The following is a 12,124-nucleotide window of genomic DNA, read 5'->3' as shown; positions in this document are numbered from 1 at the left end:
GTTGCTGTCTCACCCGCGATGGCGAAATTGCATAACAATCCAATTTGGTTGGACCACAATACAGCAAAACAAATTCGTGATAATTAATACCCTGAGTATTAATAATGAGCGGACATGGCGGTCCATAAACTGTACAAGCAAAAACCTTGAAACACAAGAATAACACACTATAATATTCTATCTCTGCCCAGATTTAAACCTCTTACTTGAATCGCATGAGGACACAGGTAGAATGTGTTTTCCTCTGTCCTTTAACTCGGTTCCTTGAGGCTCGGGTGATGACGGGAGGCTGTTTCCTCGTTCTGTCGGCGGGCGGTATGGCTGTTGATTCTCGGCGGGCTGGCGGAGAACTCAGAAATGTCGACTTGATTGAAGATGGAAGAGAAATCTTTAATCTCTTCACTTCTGTAGGCAAACGGATGAAGATGCGAATTGCTCGGCGGTCTCCTTCGGATCCGTTAGAGTGTTCGGTTGAACACAACTCGTCCAGCGAGATGGAGATTGTATGGCTACAGTTTCAAGTCGGACATTACTTCCTTGTGCCACGAGGTTGCACCGGAGAGCAGCGAAGAGCTGCGTCCACACGCTGCAAACAAAGTCGCTGGAAGCAAATCTCGAAAGCATTTCAGAGGTATTTCAACTCCTGATGATGTCATGTTTGAGGGATGTTCTGTTGTGTGCCTCATTCAATAGGAGTTGAGAGTTCGATCCTTTAGTGAGCAAGGCTTCATGGGATTTGTAGTCTTTTTTGGACTCCCTTTGTTTGATTTTGGCGTGATTTTTATCAGTATAATTTATGACTTGGAATGTGGGGGTCTAAGTTAGGTTTTTACGACTGTGTTAGGCCTGCCTTTGTGAATACATGAGGCCCAACATATTAATAAGTCCCCTTTCTGTTGGACAGAGTGGATTGTGAGGGTGGTTACTACACTCGCTGACCTATATGAGAGTGGAGTGTTGAGATCTTTTGAGAATTTGGTGCATCATTTTGGGATTCACAGATCTCAGTTTTATAGGTATTTACAGCTGAACCCCCCCCCCCCAACCACCACCACCACCACCACCAAACGGCAGATACTTTGGGAGAGGTGATTACTGCTTTTGGAAAAGTTCATGAGGCATCAGTTTATTACTCCCTGCTAATTCAGAGATGGGGGACGGAGCTTTAACTTCTATCAAGAGATTATGGGAGAAAGATTTGAACTTGGTATTGGAGGAAGAAGTGTGGACTAGGATTCTAAAAAATGTCAAGTCTGCATCTAGAGATGCAAGGGTTCGCCTTATGCAATTTAAGATTTTAATTAGATTTTATTGTACCCCCTCTAGATTATATAGGCTTGGTCTTAAAGGCACACCCACCTGCTGGCGATGCCAATCAGACATTGGAGACACAACTCATGTCTTTTGGGGGGGTGTTAAGATTCAAGATTTTTGGCTGAAGGTTCAGAGTTATTTGTGTGACGTTTTGGGCACTCAAATTTTACTTTGCCCCAGACTTTGTATTTTGGGCGATGGGGCGGTCATAAATTTGGGGGACAAATATATAAAAAATTGGGTTCTGTCTAGTGTTATGACTGGCAGACAAGTTATTTTAAGGGGTTGGAAGTCGGACAGAGCACCATCATTTCCGGAGTGGTGTGCAGAGATGGGGAGGGTGGCAGCTTTTGAAGAATGGTTATCTAGAGGATTGGGAAATTTGGACTTGTTTGTGGGAAAGTGGGGCAAATATCTGCCATTTTTGGAGGGCTCTCGGTGAGGGACAGTGGAGAGAGAGGTGTAGTTGTTATTTGTGTGATTATTATATTTTTCTTCTTTTTTCTTTTTTTGTGTGTGTCTATAATCCTGTGGGACCACTGGGGTGTTCTTGTGGGTGGGATTGGGGGGGGAATGGGGGTAGAGGTAATAGAGGGGGTTAAGAATTGATTCTGTTTGTATATGTTTTGCTTTTATTTGTTTAATATATGAATCAATAAAAAATGTTAATCACAAAATAATAACAATGGTATCATCCTGCATAGATGTTATTTTCGCTGGTTCCCTGTATAGCTCCCTTTACAGACACAGGTTTCATTGTGGTGGCATGATACAATGTTTGCATCCGGGTGAGCTGGCAAGCTATCTCCCAGATAGTCTGTGTGTTCATAAGGCATCTCCCGCTGAGTGCCTCTCATAGATCAGAACAGAAGCCATGGACAGGCATTTCATAATGATGGAGAGCTTGGACTTTACTGTCTCACAAGAGCAAATTGCTTTCTGATAAGAATGGAGAAGTCGTTTACTCACAGTAGAGTTGGGGCTTCGCCATTCACATACTCGAAATGAGAAATGATTGTGTGTGGAGAAGAATGCAAAATCTCACTATTGACTGTAATGGAACAACTAACAAGATGATACCATCCACTAAATAGCATTGATTACATGCGATCATGTGGGTGCATTCTGTCCTTTAGCCGCTGTTGTATAATTTCGCTATTGCCATTTTTATCTGTATCAAAACTAAGTTAATGGGGGTGGCATTTTCTTGCTTCATACAAGCTACCATGAAATTTAAGCTCCAGTTGGCCTGACATTTTTATTATTATTTAGGGTCAAATCAATGAACTTAAAGTCCAAAATTATCCCATCCCGAGCCAAACAGAGCATCAAAAGTGTTCAGAAACTCCTATTATGGTTTGAAATACTTTCAAGAGAGATTCAAGGGAAATTCAACAGATGCTGTAAGAGACATTTTGCACCATCTTCTAATCAAATGCAATTTCAATTTCAAATGTGATCCATGTAATTCTATGATTGAGTGAATTCCATAAGTGAAATTCTGCAGCCGGTTAGATACTCTTATCTAAAAAAAATTAATAAAAAAAAAAACACATGGGGATTTTATTAATTTAGAGGCAAACAACGTCTTATGAAAACCAACACTAATTCATAATTGCAAAATTAGAATCCTCAGGGTAAGACTCTAGGTATTTTTGATGTTGGAATTGTGAAACACATTTTCAGATGATCCTGTGAATCACTGCAAGGTAAGAATTCTGAAAGATGTTAGAATATCTGAAAATTCAAAGAGAATACAGCAGCCTCCTTCCATTTTCTCCAGACTGCCATTTTCTCTTTTGCTGTAGTCATCTCAGAGCATATGGTTGAAGGATTAGAATGCATAAATTATCATGCTGAGGTGAAAAATTATGGGAATTCCTGCAACGTGCATATTAGGAATATTGGTCTGGCCTCAAATTAAATATTTCTCGAAAATTTTTATAAACCAATTAAGAATTGCTCAATTTTGACACAACACATTTATCTGTTAAAGATAAAAACAAATTACTCACATTCTATAAAGGCAGACTCATGCCAAACTTAAACACTCTTTTTCAAATTGCAGAAAGAGTTGGATGCTGAAATATTTCAGTCTTCTAGATGTACATTTTTATGAAATCTGGACAGTCGCACTGCATTTCATAGCACACCAAAGTGTTTTCACTTAGTCTCCATTATTACTTTTGAGCACATTATTTCTCTTTGAGTTGGATATAATGGGGAATGATATGTTGTCCTTGTCATCTCTCATTTGATAAATGCTCCATCCTCGGCTAATGGAAGATTTCTCACAGTTTTAATACACCATAAAACTTCTTAGTGTCACGGATCCACCAGACTCCCTCTCTCACGCCACACTCTGCTCCCTCTCCCTCACTCCGTCAGTCACCTGCTCTCACTCGCCTGAGTGTTAACACTATGTAACACAATTTTTTTTACTGGGTAGTAAGTGTTATTTCCTAATTGCTTATGCCTCAAAAGTATAGAAAATGGCTATTATTCCCCACAAACTTTGCTTTTGTGACCAGGACAGTGATATTTTGAAATTTACCTATTTCCAATGAGAAAACGGGCGAATGTGTGTCTTTTCGTTCACATAAAGTCTGAAAAAAACAACATATGAATCCAAATTAACATGTATTTATACTAAAGTAATATAAAAATGACTACAAAAGATTTAGAATTCCTCAGTCTCTGACTTGCTGCTCTCTTCTAAAGACAGCTGCTCTCTCTCCGGAGGAGTGGGTACGGGGAGCTCATGGCAGTGTGACACCGGGGCGATGAATGAAGGAAGGTCCGGATACGTGATAGCAGGTGCATTCTTGCCAGTCCAATGTTTGGAAGGGTCCACCATGCAGAAGTAGCAGTTGCTTGAGTGGTCATTGGGTTCCCACAAAATTCTTGGGATAGCGAACTTCATGGCTCTCTTTTTCCCTCTGTACCATCCTACAAAAATACATTTATTTCACCCATGACTAATGTGTAAGAGATTCTCGCAACATTTTTCATATATGATATATTTTTTCAATAACATTGAAAATTGTAAAACATTTTCAAATTAAAAACTTCTACAACTTTAAAAATTAATAAATTTTATAACATAAAATTCAGAGCAACAATTGTCCATCTTACCTTCCAGAGTTTTTATTTTTTATTTTTGCAGTGCTCGCAGGTGAAATGAGGTGCCCAGGGTTTGTCTTGATCCCCAACAGGCATACCGAAATATGCCTTGTAGGCCTCACACATCTTAGCAGATGCTTCCACGGAGTACTTTTTCGCTTTTATCTTGATAAATATAAATTGGCCGCAGACATAGCATCCGGCAGACGCATTTTGCTTGCAGCCTCTTGATGCCATCTCAGAAAAATGCAGATATGTATCCACTTGTATCCACAGCTGGAACTAAACTGAACTGGTGGGCTTAAGGCCCCTGTATTTATACTACTATTTATATTACTGGAATGTTCTAGAAAGTTCTAGAAGTTACTAAAAGTTTACTCAGCACTGAATCTATCTGGAATGTTCTGGAAAATAGGTACATTTCAAAATATCACTGTCCTCCTCACAGAAGCAAAGTTTGTGGGGAATATTGGCATTTTCTATACTTTTGAGGCATAAGCAATTAGGAAATAACACTTACTACCCAGGAACCAAAAAAAAAAAAAAAAAAACGTTACATGGTGCAATCATGCACACCTGCATCTCATCATCACCCTGTTTGGACTTGCACTTAAACCTCACACTCACACTTAGACAGTGCCTGACTTTGTTGTAGGTTCCTTGGACTCACCTTTTGCTCTGCTTCAGAGGAAAATAACTTCCCTGTTTATCAACGATCAGCTCTGGATGTACAATATAAGTGACTTTGAGAACTCTGAGTTTGCTTTATACCTCTAAATACTGACCTGCTCCTCAGTTTATGGATGTTGTGTGTCTGAAACCTGGTTTTAAGTTTGTTTCCTGTTTTGTCAAGGATTGGACCAGAAATACAGATCTGTGGATCCCAGTGGCGATCAGCTGATCGCCTTCTGCCTTAGTCTTTCGTAAAACCAGAGAACTATCTTAATAAGACTGTGTATACCTGCTGAATACTCACCTCACGCTACTGTTTCCTCTGTGTTCAATAAACTCCCGCACCTGGGTTCATCTCCAGTTCCTGTGTTGGGGTGTCATTATACTCGGAGGCTTTTACAATTGATAAAACTTGAGCGGGATTAAAACATCCAAACATTCACCCTTCAGTATTATTATAATGCATCAGTTTTACTGCAACTAATTGCGATCACAATTGCTTTAAAATCATAGTAATACCTCTTCAATTTTACTGGCCATGGATTAGTAATACCTGATGGAAATCCTTTATTTAATTACATATCATAAATCTCCTCAAGTCTAAACTGGAAAGAAAAGTGCAATTAAGTATACACTTGTAATTGTTTTATAAGCAATTATGAAGCTTTAAAAACTGAATTTCAGATATTTCAAAAGTAGTCATTTTTATAATATAACAATATGAAACTCTTGACCTGCAGTGCTTCGAGTAAACAGTTTCAATTTTGAAATGTTATTTATGTATAAATATTTTTGTCTGAAAATGTGAGAAATCGCAATGAACAGCATGCTTGTTGTTAATGTAATTATCTTCACGTAAAAAAAAAAACCGGTGCTTTCCCTTTAAAAGCATTTTAAGGCAATCTAATTTAATGTACTAAAATGTATATACGATTTTCTTGTACATCTTAAATACTTGGTAAAATACAGTTATGATCTGCATTTCTAAGTCATGATGTGTATTAACTATAACATGCATTTAGAGATTGAATGCATTTACTGATTTATTATACTCGTGTGTGAATAGCTTGCCACCTAGTGGAGGTGTCTGGATGTTAAAGCTGGGGAATATGATGTAGTCCTCCGAATTTAATTTCATGACTTTTATTGAAGAATTACAAATAGCGCATGATTGAATATATAATTTTTAAACCTATATAGCAGTTTTTAAATCTTGCACCAAGGGAATACGGATGGCATATAGAATCATAGACAAAATGTGTGGATTCGGCATCACATAATCATGTTTCTCATTTAAGCCTTTTACAATACATTTTTAAATAAAGTTTATATACGTATGCCTATAAAATGTTAACGGTAAATGGTCCTCCATTGTTTCCAAATTCTTTCCATTTTCAACGTATGTATTCACCACATTAAAACATCACCTATCTGTAAGACACAATGTTCTGTAAAGCGTCACAGGACAATATGAAGGTCCATCAAATACATTGTTCAACATATGTGTAAACAAACACATTTATCAATAAAAGCCACAAGTGCATGTGGTTTGGTCCATTGGTCCTGAGGAATGAAGCCCTCGGATTTTGTTGTTTGTTTGGACGTGACATTTTTGAGTCAGATTTAAGACAGTAGGACTAGGGCTTTGAAGTGCATCCAAAATCACTAACTGCTTAAGTCGAGGTAGGTGCTGAAGTCCAACAAACACTGACGCTGGAACATCATGGTGCCTGAAAGAGACAGGTGGATTAAAAAGAAAGTTAATCCACTCTTATTGGCCACTATTATTAATCCACTTTTAACACGCGCGCACACACACAGCAGTACGCCTCCTAATGCCAACACTTACATTTGATTGAAAAAGCAGCACAGTTTGAGGTATTAGGCTGGTATTAGGGAGGCCAGCAGGGGGGTGCTCACCCTATGGTCTGTGTGGGTCCTAATGCCCCAGTATAGTGACGGGGACACTATACTGTAAAAAAGCACCGTCTTTTGTTTGAGACATTAAACCGAGTAGTCCTGACTCGCTGTGGTCATTAAAAATCCATGGGCACTTAAAGTGTAGGGGTATAACCCTGGTGTTCTGGCCAAATTCCACCCATTGGCCCTTATCTATCATGGCCCCCTAATAATCCCCATCCCTGAAATGGCCACATCACTCTACTCTCCTCTCCACCAATAGCTAGTGTGTGGTGGGCATTCTGGCACACTATGGCTGCCGTCGCATCATTCAGGTGGATGCTGGACACTGGTGTTGGTTGAGGAGATTCCCCTATACTATGTAAAGCGCTTTGAGTACCTAGAAATGTGCTATATAAATGTAAGGAATTATTATTATTATTATTATTAATTAAACATTTAAAGTTATCTTAAACTTAAGGGTGTTGCAGGAAATAACACTTAAGCGGGTTTTAAGGGTTTTTATGGGTAAAATGTCACAATCCCTTAAAATTTCCCTTAAGTATTTATTTTTTTCTTAAGTGTGTCCTTAAAAAACATTAAGTGTTGCATAAAGCCCCTTAACTGTCATTTTCCAAAGTATTTCCTATGGTTAGGAAAACTTCACCTTAAGTATAGGTTAAGAGTTTCAAGGTTTATAAAAATTAATAAATAGCTACGTTTATACTACCAACTGAAGAGTTTAGTGTGCCAAGGCGAATATTTCACGATAGGGAGAACCCAGTTTAGATGTTGCCCAGATGTTGCTAGCATATAGCTAGGTGTTGCTAGTATGTTTTAGTATGTTACTAGCATGTTTTAACATTTAGCTAGGTGCTGCTAGCATGTTTTAACATGTTGCTAGAATGTTCTAACATATTTTAAACTTTGCTAGGTGTTGTTAACATGTTTTAACATGTTGCTAGCGGGTTTTAACACTTAGATAGGTGTTTTCACACTTGAATGGAGTCAATGAGAATTTGGGCCTGTTCGGAAATTTGCTACGGGAATTCCGTAACTCCGATCAGTTAGAAAAGATATAGCAACCAGAGTCAGACTAGCCTAAAGGTATGTTCCGAATTTGGAGTCTGTAGCTTGAAAGCTCTAGGACGAGTTAGTGTCTAAAATTTTGGGTCTCAGAAGAAGTCGCAAGAATAATTATAGGAACTAGATAGGTACGTTTTCTGAAGAAAATGTGAGTGGTGCTTGCCGTGGCAAAATTCGTCACCACAATGTCCCACCAACTGCCCCAAGTTGAAAGAGGCCACCCCCACAACTGTAGGATGTTCTGGTCCAGAGATATTGGTGGTGTTCCATGGTTGCTAGGGTGTTTATCTGGTTCCTAGGCAGTTGCCAGGGTAATAATAAAAAGGCTGCTTTCTATCTTAAGTCAAATGAGCCAAACCGTAAGTCTCTACGATGTTCTGGTGCAGAGATATGTGTTTTGTTACTTGGTTGCTAGGCAGTTGCCAGGGTGATACTAACAAGGCTGCTTGCTGGCCATATGAGCCAACAATGAAGTTTCTATGACATTCAGATCCGGAGATATCCCTCTAAATCATTTTGAATGGAAGTCAATGGAATTGGTTGCTAGGGTTCTATAAATGGTTGCTAGGGCGTGGCTAAGTAGTTTCCAAGGCAATATTCAATGACTGCTTGCTAACCCAAGTAAAACAAGCCAACTCTTATGTCTCAATGACATTCTGATCTGAAGATATCCCTCTAAGTAATTTTGAATGGAAGTCAATGGGGTATGTTGCTATGGCGCTCTAAATGGTTGCTCGGGCATGGCTATATTATTTCCAATGCAATATTCAATGATTGCTTGCTAACCCGAGTAAAACAAGCCAAACCTGAAGTCTCTACAACTTTCTGATCCGGAGATATGATCCAACAAATTTCTTGCCAATGTTCAGTCAATGGGATTTTTTGGGAAGGTTTTTTGCCCCCCAGGGGTACATCATAACTCAGATCACTTAAAAAAGTCATAGCACACCTCTCCTCCATAAGCCGGTTGATTTGACACCTCATTGAAGGGTGTATGACAAACGGTGCGGGACAAGCTAAGGTGCCAAAGTTTTGTCTGGAAGAATAATAATAAGTATGTGAGATAATAATAGTGATGCCTTGCTACGCAAGCACCACTAATACGTTTAAACAGTAGAACAGTAGGTTGGCTTTTTCAAGCCAACCTAATAATAAGTTTAAATAGTAGGTTGGCTTTTTCCAAGCCAACATAATTACACATGCAGATACAACAATAACTAAAGGTATGCTTTCTCTTCAAAGCATCAAGGCATGAGTACCCAGATCTCATTCAGTTCCATTCTGTGTTAACTGACCCATCATCGAGTCTGTGCCATGTACTTGGCACCATCTCCTGGTTGCCATATGTAATTAGAGTGAACAATCCTCTCTGCCCCTATTTGGATGACATCCACCTCTGGTTGCAGCGATCTGAATCCTAATATGATTGGTTTAGCATTCCATGATGCTGGACAACCTACTACATCCTTTCTGATAAAGCCATCTGATCCAGGAACACTAACGTGTTTTTAGCCAGACTGCACATTATGCTTTGGTTGGATTACCTAATGATCTATGCATCCGATTACATTGTATTGGGACTTGTTTTAATGGAAATCCCCTTTAAGTAATATAATGTGATATTTTATGTTGTTTATTTTTCATAAATTTATAAGTAAAAACACGGCTTACAGGCAACACCTGTTTACATATAAAATGTACTTAGCTATAAATCGCTATATATTTTTTTTTTGTCTTCAAGTAAAACATTGTATTCTGCTCTTTGAGAGCTTTTCAACATATGACACATGGCTATTTGGATCAGTTTGTTGTTTTTACCGATTGCAATAATATGTACACTGCAAAATTACTAATAAATTATCAAAACGGAACACTTCTGATTTGTCTACAAATTTAAAAGCACTTGTTCAGTTTTGGTCATAATGCCTACATGCACTGTAAAGCTTCTAAGCTTTAAAATGATACCTATTTTGTGTTGGTTTAGACTGTAGTTTTTAATGTTTTGAAGAAGAAAAAAACTATTCTGTGGGGCCTGTTGGCGGGCCAATCCAAGCTTAAAGGGTTAAGCAAAACAAATGCTCTGATTAATGTTAAATGTCTTAATTCCATTACACCTTTTTCCATTATTTTTTTCATAAAGGCTAAGATGGAGTATAACTGGAATTTTGCTTTATGTTCACACATCCAAGAAATATTAAGCTCTTGAGAGCAAAGGGAGCTCTAGAAGCCATTCTGTGAGGCAGCACAGGCCTGGATCTACAAACCATCCTTTATAATGCACAGTCAGTTTTGTCAAGGAGGACAGTCCACAAAAGACAAGGGTCTTCATAGTTCAGCAGCTCTAGGCTGGTCAGGCAGACCACTGCACCCATTTCTGTGTAAAAAACAATACAGACAGGTGACGATTGAGATCAACACAGAACTTGTAGTTGACAACAAAAAACTTGAATTACAAAGAGGCTGAAAACTTTCCTGAATGCATGCTGGTACAAGATTATTTTGTTGTTATAGATGAAGATGCTTACCATCTGACATATGATTTTAAACACCAAATTATTCCAAATAATAGACATTACTGTGAACTACAATGTTCTCGTACAGTACATACCCTGACTTTGGCATTTTTTGCTGAGACAAAACTAATCATCAGGAAGGATCCCGTACTTTGGTCCCATTCTTATGGAAAGATGTTTTAAGCTAGGCAAACATCTGAACATGCAATGGAGAACAGTTTTAGGGATGGGATTTTTATCCTCGTGGTAGTATAGTGTGGTCAGATTGACGAGTTGTGAAATGGCACCACTTATTGCCGATACTGAGGCTCACTGGAACTCACAGCAGAGATGCGTAAGCTGTTTCAAAGATGAAAGTGAGCTAGTCAGACTCGGACAGCGACATTGATGGATAACAAGCCTCATGAGATGTTAAGAGCCCAGTGTCGCCAGGGCTGTGGCATCACAACACTTAACCAGAGTAACACAACAAATCCACAGCAGCCAAGTCACAAGTTTCTGCAACTCTTTTACATTTGCCTTCTGGATATCAATGAACTTCGTTGGGGCTGGGTAGCTCAGCGAGTACTGACGCTGACTACCACCCCTGGAGTCACGAGTTCGAATCCAAGGCGTGCTGAGTGACTCCAGCCAGGTCTCCTAAGCAACCAAATTGGCCTGGTTGCTAGGGAGGGTAGAGTCACATGGGGTAACCTCCTCATGGTCATGATTAGTGGTTCTCGTTCTCAATGGGTAAGTTGTGCGTGGATCGCGGAGAGTAGCATGAGCCTCCACATGCTGCAAGTCTCCGCGGCGTCATGCGCAGCAAGCCACGTGATAAGATGCGTGGATTGACTGTCTCAGAAGCAGAGGTAACTGAGACTTGTCCTCCGCCACCCGGATTGAGGTGAGTAACCGCGCCACCACGAGGACCTACTAAGTGGTGGGAATTGGGCATTCCAAATTGGGAGAAAAGGGGATAAAATAAAAAAATTTAAAAAACCACAAAGAACTTCACTTTCCTTTTACCAAGAGTTCTCCAGAAATGCAACTCGTATGGTCCGATCTTTTTGTGGACAACAATCTTGTTTTTCCATAAGGACCAAAGGTCGGTCAAGTATTTGCAGCTTGAAGGAACACTCAATTTGACAGGATTGGAGAGAAATCCATACACATGCATCAAAATCTCCTCCGGGAGTCATTGTCTCCTTTAACAAACTATGTAATGTTAATTGCACATGTATTCTCTGGCATTTCAACCTCTTTCGTATAGGCTATGGGGTCGCCGTTCAGATCACACGCGTTTTTGCACTAGAAAAGCTGACACACCGAAACGAATAGAACAGAACGCACGGCTCGAGATGCACTTTTCAAAAAGAAAAGTTCAAGTGCTTTTAAAGGGCCCTTTAGATCATAAAAAGATAGCTTTAAGAGACACCTGCGTCTCTTAAAAAAAATTACGTTATTTTTAAACGAGGCGTTCCTGGGCGAGACTCTTAAAAAAAAAAAAAAAAAACAGCTGGACGAGGCGCAACGCT

The 12,124-nt window shown here is 39.3% G+C and overlaps 1 long non-coding RNA gene across 1 annotated transcript; it reads right to left on the bottom strand.

Annotated features, from left to right (window-relative positions):
- Window positions 1–5,857: 5,857 nt before the first annotated feature.
- Window positions 5,858–12,120, bottom strand: LOC127454822 (uncharacterized). The gene is made up of 3 exons (XR_007899609.1): window positions 10,703–12,120; window positions 10,359–10,468; window positions 5,858–6,839 (listed from the first exon to the last, which is right to left on the bottom strand). It is a non-coding gene; the product is annotated as an uncharacterized LOC127454822 (long non-coding RNA).
- Window positions 12,121–12,124: the final 4 nt, after the last annotated feature.

This window comes from Myxocyprinus asiaticus, chromosome 17 (genome assembly GCF_019703515.2).
Source record: "Myxocyprinus asiaticus isolate MX2 ecotype Aquarium Trade chromosome 17, UBuf_Myxa_2, whole genome shotgun sequence".
Lineage (NCBI taxonomy): Eukaryota > Metazoa > Chordata > Actinopteri > Cypriniformes > Catostomidae > Myxocyprinus > Myxocyprinus asiaticus.
This window is presented reverse-complemented; position numbering and strand designations above follow the sequence as displayed.